Below are 20,003 nucleotides of genomic sequence, written 5' to 3' on the forward strand. Positions count from 1 at the left end.
TCTTGTTAAAGCACAGCAGTTACTATTGGGAACTGATCTGGCATGCTTAAACATTTTCCTTAAGGAATTTGTTTCCTTTTATTTACAGTGTTATCATATATTTAAATTCCAGGGCCTCAGAATATAGCTCTGAGGTTTGCTCTGAACGTTGGCAATGAAAATCTAAATTATCACAGCCTCTGAGTGCAGATAACTGAATTCTGAGCATATGTTGTAACCAACTAACAAGTGTGGGTGTGAAATCCTAGCAAACATAGGGAAAGGTACTAATGTTTTGCTGCAGCTGCGGGAGGACTACTAAATGAGAAGGCCTGTGTTGGAAYGTGTTTCACATACCAGTGTTTTGCAATTGTTTGCCTCTTCCATGATATCTCCATTTAGCCACCCTGCCAGCAGACATACTTTGTCATAACCTTTCTTCTGAACCTTCAGTGTGATGGATTTTGCTATCTACCATGCTTGCTACAGGTCTGGAGAGATCTAGAGATGTTTCTTGCAAGTAGTTGTGTCTGAATCCTAACTGCTGGCTAATGGTCCTGCTCTTTGAGTTGTACAGTGGCTTATGTTTGTGGGTAACTTGTTTCTGAGGTTGTGTTGTATGTGGGAGACTAGAAAGATGACCTGATTTTCCTTCTTTTCAGTCTTCATAGTTTTAGAGATGCCTTTTTTTTTGAGATGATTTTTAACTTATGAAGTTACCGTCTGCTATCGAGCCACATGAACTTTAGTTTTGTCTCTACAACATTTGACTTCAGGGATGCACGGTCAATATGGCCTTTATTTTCCCCTGTCTGAAATCTTACATGGAATTTAGCTTCTTGCCAAAGGAAACCAAGAAGAGTTTCTCATTCATGGAAGTGTTTCTCACTGCGAATTAATGCAACTTTAGAAAGATGCTTTACAGCTTTGTTTTACAGCTTCAGGAGAAAAACCTCTGAATCATCTGGTGTGTGTGTCCTCTTTCTTATGTGTAGCCATTTGTTAAGGAAGAGGGAAAAATCTAAATAGCCTAGAGTTTGTTTATTTATGTTTACCCTGTTTGTTTACTTATGTTTACATGACTGCAAGTGCACTTATAGTGGCCAGGATTTCTTGCATTTTTATTGTGCTGAGATGATGCTGTAGCAGTTCTGTTCCTTTCAGCCATAGCGAAGAAGAGTTCCCATTTACTGTTTCATCTGCTTCTTGTTGCAAATTCGTCAAACTCAGAATTTATTCTTTCTCTCTGGTTTGCTTTCTCCCTTTGTCGCTTGTTGCGAGGGGAGTTGCCAGGCAGTACTATTTGTATGTCCTCTAGACTCACTCTTCGTGTACTGGTACTGTATCTTGTTAATGGGAATTTTTCACCAGCTTCATGTTCTAGGTCAGCTTCCTGCCTTAAAAAAAAAAAGGGGGGGGGGGGAGAGCTGAAGGAAAAAAATGGGAGGAAGGAAAATCAAGACTGCAAGTAGTAGACTTCTGCAGGTACCTAAGGATGATTCTTCCCTATAATCTGTGTAATCAAAATCTCTGTAATCAAAAATAATGTTTTGCTGTGGTGCACTGAGCTGAGGATTCGCTTGGTTTCTGGCAGTAAAAAATAGCTGTTTCATGAAGCTGCTGTTTTTTATGGCACCTGTATTACCTTCCAGGCTTTCTTCTTCCAGGATGCAGATTATGTGTTTTCTTTCTTTTCTTTTTTCTTTTTTTTCCTTTTCTCACCCATAAACATGCCACAAAACAAAAGCTGTAGATAAATGGACTAATTTCCTCTAGTCAGTTGATAAGTTTTTTTACTTGGACCATAGAAAACCCAAGGAACGATATTCCTTGTCTTTATCTGGATAAATATTTTTCCTTTGACTTTAATCAATCTGTGTGATGTAAGCCCATGAACTGGATGTTTGAATAAATTCTTGCTGCAGGTCTCATGCTGTTGGATTACCCTGAATTTAAGAACACAGTGGGATTATTGTTTTGTCCTGTAAATATCTGTTAAACTGATGCAGAGTATAGCATTCCCAAATCAGAGTGGGAAGAGGTGAATGTCCAAAGTGACTCAAAGTGTCTCACCTCTGAATATTACAGAAATAACTTGTTCAATATTTCCTTGAATGACAAGCAAACTTGTCTTGGTCAGAGTGAATTATACAGTGTTCTGTATAATTCAACGTAGGAGTTAAGCAGCTTCTTTAATGCTGTATGTTTTATCAGACTCGAAGTTGTTTTCTTACATTATTGGCTTCTTGTGCTCTTGGTGGAAATGACTGCCTCTTTACATATTTACTGGCTTCTGTGCGCTTGGTATAAGTCTCTCTGCTCCTTTTCATTTGATCTTATCTCCTCATTCYATTTCAGGGAAAAACTTAGTTTTCTCAAGACCTTACTTCTCCTCAGTCTTGCAGCATTTTTTGCATACAGAGTGTTTTGAGGTAGCAGAGGCATGTTTGCTTTGCAGGACCCACAGAATAAGGTTACTAGAATTTAAAACTGTTGCTGAAACAAATTTTCAGAGAATATTAAAATCCAAAGGCATTTTTTTTAAGCATATCGTAAGTAGCTTTGCATGTTCAATGACTTCCTACAGAAAGGAATTGCAATGTTAATTTTTGGGGCACTTTTGCCTTTGGCATGATGTTACTTACAAATCACTTCATGATGACACAAGGTGTATCCAGATTATTATTAAGAACAACAGAGTTTGGGATTTTTAAACACGTAGCAGGTCATGAAGCAAAGGATTTTTGAATTAGAGCTTTCTAGAAAGTCAAAATAGCATAGTTTTGGTGGTTCTTGGCTGCTGATGTTGAAATCAGAGCATCTGCTTCTAACGTATTAGCTGAAATGCTGTGTGACGATTCAAGACATTAAATAGATTAGAATACCAAATAAATAATTTACATTGCTTATGTTACTTAGTAACTTCACATACTAAAAGATTTTTAGAGGTGTAAAAAGAGCTTCTAAATCAAAAAATTGGAAGAATATATGAAAGACTAATGTTTGTACAAGAGTTACTTTGATAATTGAGACAGCTGAAAAGGGTCAAAGAAGGTTTAAATTGCTTTGATGCTTAATTTCAACCCTCAAGAAGACTATTTCATAGGGAAGAAAGTTGTGTACATGTAGTTAAATAGCATGCAAAGCCATAAACGACAGTATATGCTTCAATCTACAGCTTCTTTGCTGATAGGGAATAGATCATAGAAACTTAACAGAAGGTGAATCCTTTCATATCTAAGCTAAGGATTTAAGTATTCCTTGAAGATAGTGAGTTGAAGTCTGTTTTTTAAACTGGCAGTTGATAGTGTTTTAAAATCTCCTTTAAAAAGGCTGTGGATACTCCATCAGGCTTTGAAATACGTCCCAGTTTTTGTGGCTTTACAATCCCGCTTTATTTCAAGAAACAATTTCCATTTGCCTCACTGTGTCAAAGTTGTGCAAACAGACAAAATGGGCTATATAAAATGTGGTCTAAATCGTAAAGTAACCAGAGATCTTCCTTTGCTCAAAGTTAAATAATAATCCTGGTGTTTACAGGAACACATAGTAAGTAAACTCTCAAAAGCTTGATGCAACCTCTCTCTTGAAAGGTAACCCAGCAATGTCCCTTTAAGAAGATGTCTTTTGCTTTTTTTTTCCAATGGTATTTAATCAAGAAGGTTGAATAAGGTGAGTTGCTTCTCCCTTGCTTTTGGTAGTCATTTTGGGTGTCATTTTGAAAWTTTTAACTGAATATTCAAGTTTTGGAGAGTTGTTGGTCATTGAAATGAGCTAAGTAGAGTTTCTTTCTTTTTTTTTTAATGCATGAATTAACATTTTTCCTTTCTAGTGATTGAGTTCACTTTCTGTTCTGGTCATATTTGTGGTTTGTGAGTGTGACCTCGAATTTACAAATGAAAAAGCCTGAAACTTCCATGCAAATAAAGGCATAAACTTGTGTTGTCTTCCTCTGATGACTGTTTGGTTACTAGCAGGCTTATGTAGTTGAAATGCTTGATATGTCACAGCCTTAACAGATAAGCCAGTAACTTGAGTAACATGGACAAGACTACACTGAATTCCTAGAGGTATTCTAACGTGCTTCAGGCATGACCCAGGAAGTAACGTTATCTGTGGGAAGCTACTGGTTCTACTCTTACTCTGCATAATAATTTTTAGGCTGAATAGCAATATGTTGTAGAGAAAAATGATTCTCTAGACTCTTCCGAAGGCAAAAAAATGACTGCTAACTAATACTTCACCCTTAAAAAAAAAAAAAAATATCCAATTCTAGGTGCAGTTGAAATTTCCTTTCATGGCAAAGGTAAATATCAGCTGGTATTTTAATGCTGTCAGTTATCTGAATTTCAGTGTTTGACACCCTCCCTCCCCCCCCCCAACTCTGCTGGGCTCTTGCAGGTGTATGTCAACATCACTTTTCATATGCTAATGAGGGGAGGAGAACAGATTTTCATAGGAATGAAAAAAATCAATGCAGTACTGCAATTTAAAGACAAATCTGTAGTTTTTGTTCAATGTGATGTCCTTCTAGTTGCATGTACATCTTGAGATTAAGTGATGCTATATTAGAAAATCTTTTGAGTAAAATGATATACAAGTATATAATGTCCTACAGTCATGCATCATAACACCTTTTTATAAGCTGTAGGAAAAAAGGTGCATCAACAGCAGAAATGGAAAAGTAATAGCAAAAGTTAGGGCTAGGGTTTACGTGTGGAAGATGGAGGAGATGAGAGATGTGGTACCTGTACGGAAGAGTTCAACCTTATCATCTATTGTTCTTATTACCATAGTAAAGTCCTAGTGTGGGAAGAATGGAATAAGAGCTGCGGCTGGGGGAAACAGGGCTTAGTGATGTGCCCACTCCTATAGAAGTGTGTGTGTGTGTGTGTGTGTGGGGGAAATATGTGCGTTTTTAATTACGTAATCAGCTGGTCTCTAGTTATACTGCAGATTTAGAAAGCTCCTGGATTTTGCTTTGCTGTGGGAAGTACTTGTGTTTTGGTAGTGGTACTAACACTTAGAGAAGAAATGTGCTTCAATGTAGAGAAGAAGTAATAAAGCATACAAAAATGTAAACTTAGAATCTCATGATCCTAACTTCTGTAGATAAGCAACTGCTGTTGTGGTCAAATGAACTGGGCAATAGCCAGAGTTGAGGGTGCTTACGTGAGATCTGCTTTCTTTCCTGCAGTATATGTTAGCAATTGTTGTCCTGTTTCTTTGGTGATGTTGTGGGAAATGGAGCTTAGAAGCCAAGTGGTGCATGTGTATGAATATGGAGAAAGCTGAGGTTCAAGTTAATCATCTTTAGTGATTAGAGCAAATTCAGTTGATGAGTTTATCTGTATTTATCAGTGTAGACCAGTTCTGGTCTCCAACCTTTTGTGCACACCTGAATTCTAGCATCTTGTGCTAATGCAGCTGCAGAATCAGTCCCACTGATGTGACATCGGTGGGAGTAATAGTTATGTATAGGCAGAGACATTTGGATGTGATTGGTGTTGTCCTCAAACAAAATAACTTTGAAATTTTGCAATAGCTCAATGAGTTTTCAAAATGTTAATTGATGAATAGAAAAACACTTCCTTGAACTGAGCTAAGTGATGTGTCCTTTTCTTCCTGAATTGTGGTGGGTGGGTGAAGCTTTGTCAGTAGGCCTGGATGCATGGAGGAACCCTTCTGCCTGGGATGGAGAGGTCAGCCTGCTTATGGATAAGGGGAGATAGTCTCTAAAATCTCAGTGTCATTACACTGCCTCTGAGGGAGTCCAACCTCAGAAGCGGTGGAAGAGTAGAGGTGTCCGTTTGATGATGATGTAGCTTGTTTTTTTTGAGATATATTTCTCTCCAAGAGCATGCCAAAGGTCAGAACTTCAGAGCTTGATGCAAAATGTGTGCGAATGGCTATACAGTTAAAATAGTGTGATCAACATGGAGTACTTTAAGGATATGCATAATTTTCTGGTTAAACTTAATACTGGTTAAAACTAGCATTGCAGTGTAGTTGCTTTCAAAAGAAACTCATTGAAATATTTTACTAGACAAAAGAATTGCACAAGTTATGTGACAGGGTTGCTTTAGTGCACAGACTGTAAATTATTTCCTTTTAGTAAGCAGATAGCATTCAATTAAAAAAAAGACTAACCTTTAAACAGTGTTTGTTCTTAAAAAAAAAAAAAAAAAAACAATATTCCTTCTCCAAGTTAATGAAATAATTAACAGTGATTGATGACACATTTAATGTACTTGGCTATTTTATGTTGGTAGACCAGATGGGTTAGGCACAGCCAGTGACCAGTAATTTTGATTCCTTGTCAGAAAGAACAAGAAGTTCAGATGCGGGCATTAGCAGCTGAAGTACACAAAAAAAAAAAAAAAAAAAAGGTAGCTGTTTTTCTCTCTGCCTTCTTCTACCTATATAAATGCATTATAAGAAAAATAGGTAAAGAATTGTGTATTGTTTGTTTTTTAGCTGTTGAGAAAGCTAACCTGTATTAACATTAATTGGTGAAAACATGATTAGAAAGCTGAAGGTTTTCAGCCGTTTCCTTTAGGAAACGACTGCACAAAATGTCAGTATCTTATTTGAATATAGCACGATGCTTTGAAAAAGAAAGGACGTGTATGCACAAGGAGACAAAGAAATCTTGAGTTTTGCAGTTTGAAAGCTGCATTATTGAAGAAGGCTGCAGAAAAATGGTGGTTGGGTCCAGGAACTTTCTAGATTTATCCTGTTTCCCCTGTGCTGCCTCCAATGCTAGCAGCATGCAAGAAGAGGACTTGAAAGATGTCTTCAGTGCATATATCATGTGCTTTATGGTAATAGGAGTCAGCAGAGTAGAGATCTCAAAGCTGCTGGAATATTTGAATGTGACTTAATCCTCAGATATATATAGAGACTGTACTTACCATGCTGTAGATTTTGTATTTAAATGTTAGGACACAAGCGTTGCTGAAACTTTAATTTGAATGGACTAGGAGGGATCTTAAAAGAATATTCTGATTGTTAAAGCATTGTGTTTTGATAACCCATCAGTTGGAAGCCTCAGATATTCTGGAGTTCAGAGTGGCGGTCTCAATCGGGAGATGTGATTGCTCTATCCTAGTCAAACTCTTCCTGGCATTGAGAATGCTGTTAGGGAAACTTTTATGAAAAGAAAATATATTTTTGTCACTTCTCAGTTATATATTTCCAAAGAATGTTTTTGTTTGTCTTTTKGGGTGCTTCTAAATTGAGTTTGTTTTAGGGTACCCACCCGACAAGAATGAATGAAGAAAGGAGATGGATGTTGTCCACAACTGCACAGTATTTGTTTGCCAGTTGTCAAGAGCTGTTTTCCATGTTCTGATTTAAACTCTCCTCTCAAATCCTGAAGTACCAGGATGAAGGAAAAGCATGGGGTAGGGTAAGAGGGCTTCAGGAAAAGGTCAAGACAAGGAGAGCTCCTTATGGGTAACTCTTTTCTTCATGACTTGTGACAATTTCTCCAAGGCTTCAGTAGCAGCTGGAACAGCCTCCCGAGGCAGACTTTTATCCTTTCTCCCTCCCACGCGGTTCCATCTGTGAGGCTGCTTGTTCTTGCTGCTCTTGCTGYGAAACTGGATCGAGCTCAGAAGCATACTGCTCTTTCAGACCCTATGCCAGAGTCTTGCTAGTCAGGAAGGGTTCTGTAATCCTGCAAATTTACATATTCCTGGGTTTTACAGAGTCAGTTGCATTTCTGAAACTGCAGCTCTTCTGTGAACTGTATTCCTGCTTGAATTAACTTTTCTAAGTTGTTGGCTACTTTAAATTGGAGTTTCCACAGACTGAACATGAGGTGGTATTTCCAGATTTCTCAGGACTCCTAAAGTATAATACTGTGTTCAGAATCTTGGACTATGCATCAGGTGATTTAGGTCTACTTGTCTCCACTTGATTGTTCCCAAAGACTTGGCTTCTTGCCTGTGTGGATATTTGAGATACCTTATGGAGTACTGCTTCTATAGCAACACTTGTTAAGGTCCAAAAATAGAGGAGATGCCAGTAGGAACTTCAGATTCCCATAGTATTGCTATTGGTGTTTCATACAGTATATTTTATCAAAGTAGCTTTTATGAAATCTTTGAACATTGAATTAATGCTGATACTCTTGTGTACTCCTAGCACTGAAGGAAGAGAGCCACAAAAATGTTGGGGGTTTCATGGTGTCCGCTAGAAGATCTAAGGCTTTTCTTTAAGATGTGCAGGAGGCACCTTTGATTTTTCAAAACTGGTGTAATTGTTAGTTAAGAGTTAAGACAGTGATTTGCTAAAGTGCCTGCATATTGCAGTAAGGAATTTTGGGCAGAATATGCGCAAAGCATTTTTTTTTCCAAGTAACCCTTGATGTAGACTTCTACTAGGGCCCAGCTCTAACAGCCACAGATATGCACTAATCTAGCTTTGTAATGGGTGAGGAGGTCTTCACATCTGCCGTTGAAATATCACTTCTCCCTATATTTTCAGTTTGGGCTGATGTCTCAGTTTTTGGACTTGAACAACTAAAATGTAAGAGGTGCTATACCAGAGATCAAACTGTTTTTAGCAGCTGACTTCACTTCAGAAGAAAAATGAAAAAGAAGTCTTGGAAAGCCAGCCTTCATTTAAGGAACTTGCTTGCCATGGGCATTAGGAGTAGAGTTTTCTGCCTCATGGCATAAGAAGTGGAGAGATACAAAACTGTAGTCGTTACTTTTTCTTGAGATATTTACTGAGATGTTTTGTTAGCAATAATGAATCTCGTATATATGTTTGCTACTCTAGAATAGCCTGGGATGACTTCAGTGTTCATAAGTTATCTCACAATTATTAATACTTTGTCATTTGTTGTCATTGTTTGTTTGGTTCTCTTCTAACATTGGATGGTGATTTCAGTATGTATAGCACTGCTTATGTTGCAAAGAATTGCTTAGCAAGCTTCTGCCTAAAGTAGTAGCAGAATTGCTCCAAAAGCAGTTACCAGGGCTTGTATCATAGCCTTCTCTGAAGGAATCATAGAAATACAAAGTAGATACGAGTTATTCTTGAAGTCCTAATGTACATAGATTGTAATTTAACAGGACAAATGTAATTTGACATAGAATCCCTTTCTTAACTATATGAAACCAGTCACAAAGTTGCAGTGTTAAGTATGAGCATATAAGCAATAAATCTTCACAGCATGTATTTGAAAATGGAAACTTAAGGGAGAGGAGGAAATGCAGTATTTGTTCTACTCCAGGCTGTCATGTGAGAACAGCACTTACAATGGCTGGCGCTGAAATGTCAGCGTTTGCTAAACAAATACACTGTATTTTAATTCCTTGAAGTACTGGGTAATACTTTGTATTTTGTAGCTGGTTAGTCCATTTGAATCACTGTGGTGAGCTTTTCATCTTAAAAGCATACGTACCTCTGATTTTGCTACTGGCAGATAAGAGTGTAGGAATAACAAGTCTAGCAAAGATGTAATACTATAGCAATTAGGGTTAGGCAAGACAGTCTGGATCTGTACTGTGAAATGCATATGCGTATTATACTAGTGGTGAGAAACTGTATGTAACATCTATGTTAGGTTGGAGGGTTTTTTTGGTAGCTGTATGTTTCTAACTAATGAAAGCTACAGGCACTAAAGCTCCTGTGTGTTGTGTGTGAACAGCACTCATTGCAGTGAAAGACCTGAATATTTCTCAAATCTTAGGAAACAACTATGCTTGAATCTATTCCCCCTCTCCACCCTTTATCCTGGGGAACTAGTCTAAGGCCATTCAAGTCTGACTGTCAACTTCAGTGAACCTTTGCTGTTTAGCCTTGATGTCCTTACTAAAATTAAGGAGACTGTTTACAATAGACCTTGTTGTGAAGGCAACCTGCTAATGGTTTGAGACTTGGTCTTTCTAAAGCCCACTGGATGACTCAAGTATTACTAGTGAATTAGTTGCTAACATCAAAACCCCCAACTTTTTCTTTTTCTTTCTGGTGCTATTTGTGTAGGTTGGTTGTGGACCTTTGTCTTTAAAGGGACTTGATAGGTACAGTCTCCAGCAGCATCAGAGAAGTTGTACTTAGGGAGGAATGTAAGAACAGGCCATGCACATAGTGATGTTTCTTTGAAACATTCTCCCAATGAGCCACTGAATTGTCTCATGGATTTGCTGGCCTTGTGGAAAAACTCTTTATTTGTTTTTGCTTTGCCTGCAGCACCCTGAGTCAGAGGTTTTCCACATAACTACATACTGTTGGAAGGAGTACGTAATGCTCTGGCTTTTTGGTGGTTGTTTTAACTTGCCACACAATTTCCTTCCCCTTCCATCCCCCACCTTCCCTTGCTTCTGTCTCCCCAAGTTTTCTCCCAGAAAAAGAATGGAAAAATTTCTTAATGTAGAAGAAACTGATGGGAGATGGTGATTGGTGACTTCTTTGGGTTGATCTTGATGCTGCACACCATCACTAATACTCTTCAGTCATCTCTCTACAAGCCTGAAAATGTGTAGTCTTAGTCTACACTGGGGAAGTTGTGCCACATCTCAGATCTTTTTTTGTTTTTTTTTCTTACCCTTCTTTGAAAATCTTACAATTATAGTATGTACTCAGAAATAGGGCAGGAGTTCAGATTTGCATGGAATAGTCATGATTTTTGAGGAGCTGGCTTAATAGCAAGCAACTGATGTTCTGTTTCCTACAGATGTCGTCATATTCGGGTTTCAGCTGTGCGTTAAGCTGATGGTATGTTTTATACAGCAGTCTGTTTATAAAAGCAGTCTGTTTATAACAAGATCTTGTTCCTGCATTCTGTGTTTAAAGAAAGAAGCATGACTTAAAGCTACTTGAGAGAACATCTGACAGTTTCAACAATACCCAGAGCTCTCCCAGAAAACATACTCACAGGCCTGAAACAAAGACAGCTAGTACTTTAGGAATGGGCAAATGCTTGCAAATTTGGCCTCTTAGGACAGATGTATTAAAGCTGTCTATCTGCATTCTGCTTGAAAAGTAAAGAGGTGAAATTGTGTTGTTACTGAGCTCTGTGGGTCCTCAGAACTACCACCATTACTTTTGCCAAGTTGCAAAGTGGCAGCTCTGGAGACTTGGCTCCTACAGAGAGGAGTCAGCCTGGGAGACTGTTTACACTGCCTATGCTATAAATAAAGACGTAGCAAATCATTTTGTGGTCACAGTATATTATTATTATTTTCAAACAGCTATATGCTTCTTTTCTATTCCTTGTCTCCACCTCTTGTCATATTATAGATTCTATATTGGCAGTCTTTTAAAACAAACTTTTGCAAAGCAAGGTTTCCCCTGCCCCCTCCTTCCCTTGGGCAAAGTTCTGGACCCATCATCAAACGAGAGATCTGATCAATAAGCTTTGGCAGAGGAATTGATTTGAACTGTGTCTGTGGGCTKGCACAAAGCACGTGCATGCTGTAGTGCTAATTCTTTTGCAGGCTGCATGTTAGGAGCAGGAATCCAAGCAAACATCGTGGTGGTGTTGTCATATTAAGTGAAGTATGTGGGACTACTAAACTTGTTTGCTTGTTAACCTAGCAATCAAAGCATCTAGGAATTGCAAATACCATGATAGATTTTAAAACAATCTTCTGTTATCTGCATTTATATCTGTAGTGTCAGGCAGAAGAATTTGTGTTAATGCTTTTTGGAAGATATGTGTTTCCATGCTTTTTGGAGGATAAAACCCACAGTATTGCAATGCTCATATAACCTGAAAAAATACCAGGATGAAGAAGGCATTTGTCAAATATCACTCTGGTCGTCATGTATGATTTATGCCATCTCTTAATGCATTGGGTAAGCAGGCAGTTAAATTTTATGTTTAACTAATGTTTTCAAGTGATTTTTGTCAGTTCTGGAGTATATATCTTGCTGTCTGGAGATGTTGATGGAATGTGCCCGACAAAGTTTGCAGATGAAGCAGTCATTGATACCTAGGTATCCTAAAGCAATGCAACTTACTGGCTTAAAGCAATCTTGGAAGTTTGTCCTTAGACCAAGATTTTTATCTTGAATGAAGTACCGTATTATTTCAGGCTCTGAGAAGCAGAAATTTGTAACTCTTAACTACTAATAACTGCAGCAATCACAGAATAGTTGACCTGGGGATCATGAAGTCCAGCCCCCCTGCTCAGGCAGGGTCACCTAGAGCATGGTGCCCAGGACCATGTGCAGACAGCTTTTGAATATCTATAAGGATGGAGACACCACAACCTCTTTGGACAACCTGTTCCAGTGCTCTGTCAGTCTCACAGTAAAGAAGTTATTCCTTATTCTCAGTTTGTTTGCTCTGTTGCCTCTTGTTCTATTGCTGGACACTACTGAAAGAGTCTGCTTCTGTCATCCTCTTGACATCTTCCCTTCAGATATTTAAACATACGGATGAGATTTCCCCCCTCCCCAGCCTTCTCTTCTCCAGACTAAGCAGTCTCAGTTCTCTAAGCCTCTCCTCATGTGAGAGATGCTCCAGTTCCTTAATCACATTAGTAGCCCTTCTATGGACTTCCTTCATTAGCTCCATGTCTGTCTTGTACTGGGGATACAATATTCCACATGTGACCTAACCTGTACTGAGAAGAGGGGCAGGATTACCTCCCTCAACCTGCTGGCAACAYTTCCTAATTCACCCAAGGATACCATTGGCCACCTTGGCTACAAGGGCACATTGCTGGCACATGGTCAGCTTCTTGTCCACTAGCACTCCCAGGTCCTTCTATGCAGAGCTGCTCTCTAGAAGGTCAGCCTCCAGTCTGTACTGAGGTTATGCCTCCCTAGGTGAAGGACCCTGCCCTTGTCCTTGTTGAACCTCAGGAAGTTCCTCTCTGCCCAGCTCTCCAAGCCTGTCCAGGTCTCTGAATGGCAGCACAGCCCTCTGGGGTGTCAGCCACTCCTCCCAGCTTGGTCTCATCGGCAAAGTTGCTGAGGAGGTACTCTGTCCCTTCGTGCAGGCCATTGAAGAAGTTGGACAGAATGGGGCCCAGTACTGAGCCCTGGGGAACTCCAGTAACCACAGGCCTTCAACTGGACTCCACACCATTGATGGCAGCCCTCTGAGCCCTGCCTCATGTCAGTTCTCAATCTACCTCGCAGTGTACTCATCTAACCCACGCTTCCTGAGGTTATATAGGAGGATGTTCTGGGAGCCGGTGTCAAAGACCTTGCTGCAGTCAAGGCATATGACATCCACTGCAATAACTAGTACAGAGACACATCTGGAGTGGCATGAGAAGAGGAAAGTAAACATTCATGCTTACAAAACAGTCATATAGTGAAACAGTAGGATTCCTGATATTTATTTTTTTTAAAAAATCCTTCCCCCTACCAAAAAAAAAAAAACCCATCTGCCTTCCCCCCTCTGTATTTTGATAGCTGAGATACATATACAGAGTTGGAAAACTGTTGGATTACTTGCATTGCCCAGTTCACATGTGATTTAGTATCTTAAATTGCTGAGTAGATGCCCAGTAGAGAGAAAGTGGTCTTGAAAAGTGTGTGAAACAGGCTGGAATTGAATTGTGGCACTGTATTTTGGTGTTGGTGGTTTTGTGTATTTTAAGGGCAAACCTGCCCATGCAATGGGAGAGGAAGAGGATGAGACCTGCTGAAGATTAGAAACAGTGTTGTGTTTTTATTTATTTATTTTTGTCCCCCCCCTTTTTTTAAACAGCCATACGCTTTGTCTGTCTTCCTTCTCCTTTGGCTATCTAACACAACTTATTCCTGTGTGTAGATAGTTTAACTGCATGTATGATGACCCAGCCTATTGGTAAATCTGTTGTTATTGTCTCTGCAGCCCCTGAAAGAAGTTCATGAAGCTGGATGATGTTTTAAGTAGTTGCTTTCTTTTCTTGGCTCAAATGATTGAAGCACAGCAGGCAACCCTTCTAAGGACACAGCATATCACCAGGCTCCCTGATAGGACAAGAATGAAATGGAAGCTAAAGTGACCAATGATGCCTTAATCTAGAGAGAGTGTGTAGTAAGGGATGATGGCTTGCTGAGTCAACAGAATAGCAAAATTAAGAGGGGGTTTTGCTAAGGCTGCAGTCCTCCAACCTGTCTCTTACCACGTGGTGACCCCAGAAATAGAAGCTGATTGTCAGCTAGCAACAGTGGGGTCACAGGACATTTGGCCAATAGTGATCTTCTGAAGAAAGGGATGTGATGAGTGTAGAGCTGCTGATTGACCAGCCTGCGTGGTTTTAGGGGACATTTGAGATGGTGGAGTTCACAACCCTGCAGGAAAGTAGTAAGGCAATGAGCAGGATTGCAACCCTGGACTTCAGGAGAGAGACCTTTGGGCTCTTCAGAGACCTACTTGGAGGACTCTCATGGGTTAAGGCCGTAAAAGGAAGGGGGGTCCAGGAGAGATGGCTAGTATTCAAGCATCATTTCCTCCAAGCTCGAGCTGTGCATCCTTATGAGTGAGAAGTGCAGCAAAAGGGGCAAGAGACCTGCATGGGTGAGGAAGGAGCTCTTGGCCAAACTCGGACAGGAGAAGAAAGTCCACAGAATGTGGAAGAGGGRACAGGCTACTTGTGAGAATTACAGGCATGCAGTCAGAGTATGTAGAGATGTGACGAGGAAGGCTGAGGACCATTTGGAATTAAGTCTGGCAAGGGAAGTCAAGGACAACAGGAAGGACTCTCCAAATACGTCAGTAGCAAGAGGAGGACTGGGGAAAATGTGGGCCCGCTACTGAATGGGGCAGGGGCCATGGTCACGAAGGATACGGAGAAGGCAGAATTACTGAATGCCTTCTTTGCTTCAGTCTTCACTGCTAAGGGCAGCGCTCAGGCATCCCGGAGCCTGAATGTAAAGCAGAAAGTCTGGAGAAAGGAAGACTTTTTCCTTTAGTTGAGGAGGATAGGATTAGAGATCTTCTGGGCAAGCTTGATGTTCACAAATCCATGAACCCAGATAGGATGCACCCACGGGTAGTGAGGGAGCTGGTAGATGTTGTTGCCAGGCTGCTCTCCATCACCTTTGACAGGTCATGGAGAGGTGCCTGCGGACTGGAAGAAAGCCAACATCACTCCAGTCTTCAAGAAGGGCAAGAAGGAGGACGCAGGCAACTCTAGGCCAGTCAGCCTCACCTCCCTCCCTGGAAAGGGGATGGAACAACTCCTTCTGGATGTCATCTCCAAGCATATGGAGGAAAAGAAGGTGACCAGGAGTGGTCAGCATGGATTCACCAAGGGCAAAGCATGCTTAACCAATCTGCTAGCCTTCTCTGATGGCATGACTGGCTGCATAGATGAAGGAAGAGCAGTGGACATTGTGTACCTTGACTTCAGCAAGGCTTTCGGCACTGTCTCCCAGAACATCCTCCTASAYAAGYTCAGRAAGTGTGGGTTAGAYGAGTGGACAGWGAGKTRGATTGAGAACTGTCTGAAAGGGAGAGCTCAGAGGGTTGTCATCAGTGGTGCAGAGTCCACCTGGAGGCCTGTGGTTAGTGGAGTTCCCCAGGGCTCAGTACTGGGTCCCATCCTGTTCAACAACTTCATCAATGACCTGGATGAGGGGACAGAGTGCCTCCTCAGCAAGTTTGCTGATGATGTCAAGCTGGGAGGAGTGACTGATACCCCTGAGGGCTGTGCTTCTGTTCAGAGAGACCTGGACAGGCCAGAGAGCTGGGCAGAGAGGAACATCCTGAGGTTCAACAAGGGTAAGGGCAGAGTCCTGCACCTAGGGAAAAATAATCCTAGACACCAGTACAGGCTGGGAGCTGACCTTCTGTAGAGTAGCTCTGCAGAGAAGGACGTGGGAGTGCTGGTGGATGACAAATTGACCGTTAGCCAGCAATGTGCCCTTGTGACCAAGAAGGCCAATGGTATCTTAGGGTGAATTAGGAAGAATGTTGCCAGCAGGGGGAGGGAGRTGATCCTGCCCCTCTACTCAGCCCTGCTGAGGCTGCATCTTGAGGACTGTGTCCAGTTCTGGGCTCCCCAGTACAAGAGAGACATGGAGCTACTGGAGAGAGTCCAGCGTAGGGCTACAAAGATGATGAGAGGACTGGAGCATCTGCCCTATGAGGATCGGCTGCAAGAGCTGGGCCTCTTTAGCTTGGAGGAGAGGATACTGATCTTATCAACGCGTGTAAGCCTCTAAAAGGAGGATGTCAAGGGGACTGGGGCAAACTCTTCAGTTGTCCTGTGTGATGGGGCAGGAGGCAATGGACAGAAATTGAACCACAGGAAGTTCCGCCTGAACGTGAGGGAGAATTTCTTCCCTGTGAGAGTGACAGAGCACTGGCACAGGKTGCCCAGAGTTGTTGCAGAGTCTCCTTCTCTGGAGATCTTCAAGGCCTGCCTGGATGCAACCCTGTCTAACATGCTSTAGGTGACCCTGCTTGAGCGGGGATGTTGGACTAGATGATCTCCAGAGGTCCCTTCTAACCTTACCCATTCTATGATTCTACATGTTACTGGGGTATACCTTGCTAGAAGTATGTTGAAATGAATAGGTGTGTATTTATCAATTGTACTTCTATTTCCAAAACTTGTGGGGTTTTTTTTGTTTGGTTTTTAACCCAGAAGGGACTAGACTTTCAACTATTTTTTGCAAGGCAGAAAGCCTGATCTCGCTCTCCTGCTTATTAAAATGGATGAAAGATATGTGTTTTACACACCTGTAGATTTTAATGCTACCTGCAGTGCTGCTCGGTCTGTCAGCCCTGTTTGTTTGGGTCTTGTAAATGTACTGTCTTGTGTGTGGATGATCTCTGGCTGTGTTTCTTTCTGTGCCTAATGAAGAACTCCAGGCTAAAGCGCTTTAAGTGCCAAAGCAAGCATGGTCAGCATGTGAATGCTTGTTGTCTGCCAAGGGAATTCATCTAGCCAGTAGGCAGGCCTGAGGCTAGGTTGGAGATCTGCAGGCTATGCAGAGTGTTCTTGCAGGCTTTTTCTTTGTGCTGGCGCAGCCTGATTGCTTTGGCGCTTGGTACATCTGGTCTCACACAGCCTTGAATTGAGCATGTGTGCAACAGCAGCGCTGCCTGTGTGCAGTGAGGTGAAAGCTCAGGAAGCCTGCTGTCCGTGTGGGCCTCTTCTCACTGAGAAAGGAAGGCAAGTGGCCGGCCTGGCCAAAGCAATTGGTTATAAGATTACTCACAAGAGGATTATGCTGCGATAAACAAATACATCCCCATCCCCACTGCATGTGGCATGTGTCTGGGTTAGTTCTTGCAGGCTGTGACCCACTCCTTGCCTATACATGAAGAGCTGTGTGAAGAGTGTCTTGGGAAGATGCATGATATGTTCGTTGCTTTATGATTGGGATATGCCAGCCAGAAGTGAGCACCCCTGTTCTGGAAAGGAAATAGAATATAAGTAAAACAAGCTGTATGTGTTGGTTTTGAGAGGCAAAACCTTGGAAAACCCTGTAGACCTCAGTGTCCTAGGCATAGATGTAGACAGCATCTTGCTTCTACTCCTTCTAATTTGAGAAATGGTTTTTGAGTTGCAAAACCACACATTTGCGTAAGAACTGTTGCAAATAGGGGCTTAAAGACAATTCTTGACCACATTTGAAATGTGTTGTTGGACTGTACAAAGTTTAGCATGAGTGGTAGGAAGCAATTGCTGCTCATATCGTGATAGGGTGTGTTGTGCTTATTCTTTACTTTTTTAGAGCAGGTGTAGGAAATTTGTCCTTAAAGGAGATGCTGCTTACACAGGTGAACCTGTCCTGTAGCTTTTCCATCTGAGCATGATTATTTTGTGGTCTCTCCTATGCTCAAGCTCTAAGAATCCTAGAATATGCAGAAGCTTAATATTCTACATCTCTTGCAAGCCTAGCTGAAATCTGGCTAGATGTTTCCCTGTTCCCACTTCTTCCCCTAAACAAGTGGTGCCACTAAATGGACTTGCTGCTATTGTTTCAGTTAAGTTTCTTCAGGAAATAGATACACATCTTCTTGTTCATGCTGTATACTTCCTTCCCAGATGGTGAAAATAGGTGGCTAAAATCTGTTAACTCTATTCTGAATCCTTTCAGTGTACAGCTGTGGTTGCTAATGCTGTAACATTACCTGCAGTTTTTATTTGCAATAAATCATGTTAATATTTGCTGATGCCTGGTTTAAGTTGACCTGACTCTTCTCAACAGAATGTGCATATTAGTGGCACTGGAAGATCTTGAATGCTTGAGACAGCAGAGATCTGTAAGGATTAGAAATGCTACTTAAGTAAATTTCGCTGAATTAGATGCATAGCATAAAAGAGCATTTCAGGTCTCTAAAAATACAAGATAGACAGAGAAACTTGGAGAGCATTGATGCTGAGATACTTGGGGCTGAGAGAAGCAGCCAGTTAAGAGGGATTTTTATTGTAATACAGCAAGGAAGCCTCCTTGCTAAACAGTGCATTTTTAAGCATTATCTGGACAGACTGGAGAGTTGAGTAGAAAAGAACCTCCTGAGGTTCAACAAAGGCAAGTGCAGAGTCCTGCACCTAGGAAGGAATAACTCCATGCACCAGTACAGACTGGGGGCTGACCTGCGGCAAAGCAGCTCTGCAGAGAAGGACGTGGGAGTGCTGGTTGGTGACAAGTTGACCATGAGGCAGCAATGTGCCCTTGTGGCCAAGAAGGCCAGTGCTATCCTGGTGTGCATTAGGAAGAATGCTGCCAGCAGGTTGAGGGAGGTGATCCTGCCCCTYTACTCAGCCCTGGTGAGGCCTCATCTCGAGTCCTGTGTCCAGTTCTGGACTCCCCAGTACAAGAGAGATATGGAGCTACTGGAGAGAGTCCAGTGTAGGGCCATGAGGATGATCAGAGGGCTGGAGCATCTGCCCKATGAGGAACGGCTGCAAGAGCTGGGCCTCTTCAGCCTGGAGAAGAGGGGAATCTTATCAGTGTTTGTAAGTCTCTAAAGGGAGGGTGTCAAGGGGATAGGGCTGAACTGTTTTCAGTAGTCCCATGCGAAAGGACTAGAGGCAAGAGGCATGAACTGAACCACAGGAAGTGCCGCCTGAATGTGAGGGGGAATTTCTTCCCTGTAAGAGTGACAGAGCACTGGCACAGGTTGCCCAGAGAGGTTGTGGAGTCTCCTCTGGAGATATTCAAGGCCCACCTGGATGCGATCCTGTCTAACATGCTGTAGGTGWYCCTGCTWGAGCRRGGATGTTGGACTAGATGATCTCCAGAGGTCCCTTCAAACCTTAATCGTTCTAGGATTATATTGCAAACCAGGGAAGTACTGTCATAAAACAGTGCTTCTCATAAGTGGTTGTGGTGGCATTTAGCATAGTGTTAATACCTGTTTTTTTGCAGCCTTACCAGAAAGGAATGCAAATATCTAATGGTAGGAGGGAGATTAAAGTTTAGTATGATAAGAGCTCTTCCAAGAATAGATTGCACTACTTGAACTGTAATGGCATAGACAAATTGCGGACAGATGCTTATTGTGCAAGCAGCAGTAATAGTTTAAGCCATAATCATCTGCTGCCCAAGGAATACTGCTGTGTCTTTGCTGGAGGTCACCACACCCACAGATGTGGTGGTGGAGGAGTTTGGGGTGAGTGCTCCCTACTCTGCTTTGAGCAGCGTCAGCTGGATTAATTTAGATGAGTTAACTAGCTGGCTTATGCCAGCAGACTGATTTCTGTCTGAAGTGGTTTAGGGAGCGTTGTTACAGACTATTTTGCTAGCAAAGCTGTGGGGGCAGAAACATCTTGTTGGGCCAGCAAAGAGCACCTCTGAATACTAGTTATATCTTTAACTTGCCTTTGTCAGGGTCCAGAAGAGGGTATCTATCAGCAAGCTACCTATTGATGAAGCTCTCAACATAGAGGAAGAGAAATGAGCTGTGATTATGTGTAATTCCTAATATGAAGTGTGTCTGGCTTAGTCTATGTAACTGTAAGAGATGGCACGTATCAGTGGTGGATCGAATGCTCTGTATGTTACAAATAGTACAAGTTTACTGTGAGATATCCTTACCTGTAAAACATGGCTATTTAGAAATACTGGATGCTGCTTTTCATACTACTTACCTCTCTCCCTGC

The 20,003-nt window shown here is 41.6% G+C and overlaps 1 protein-coding gene across 4 annotated transcripts in view; it reads left to right on the forward strand.

The window, feature by feature from the left end:
• HDAC4 (histone deacetylase 4) overlaps positions 1–20,003 on the forward strand; it is a 270,470-nt gene that overhangs the window by 11,117 nt on the left and 239,350 nt on the right. The window lies entirely within an intron of this gene.

Source organism: Rhea americana, unplaced genomic scaffold (assembly GCF_003343005.1).
Source record: "Rhea americana isolate MKP2758 unplaced genomic scaffold, rheAme1 scaffold_209, whole genome shotgun sequence".
Lineage (NCBI taxonomy): Eukaryota > Metazoa > Chordata > Aves > Rheiformes > Rheidae > Rhea > Rhea americana.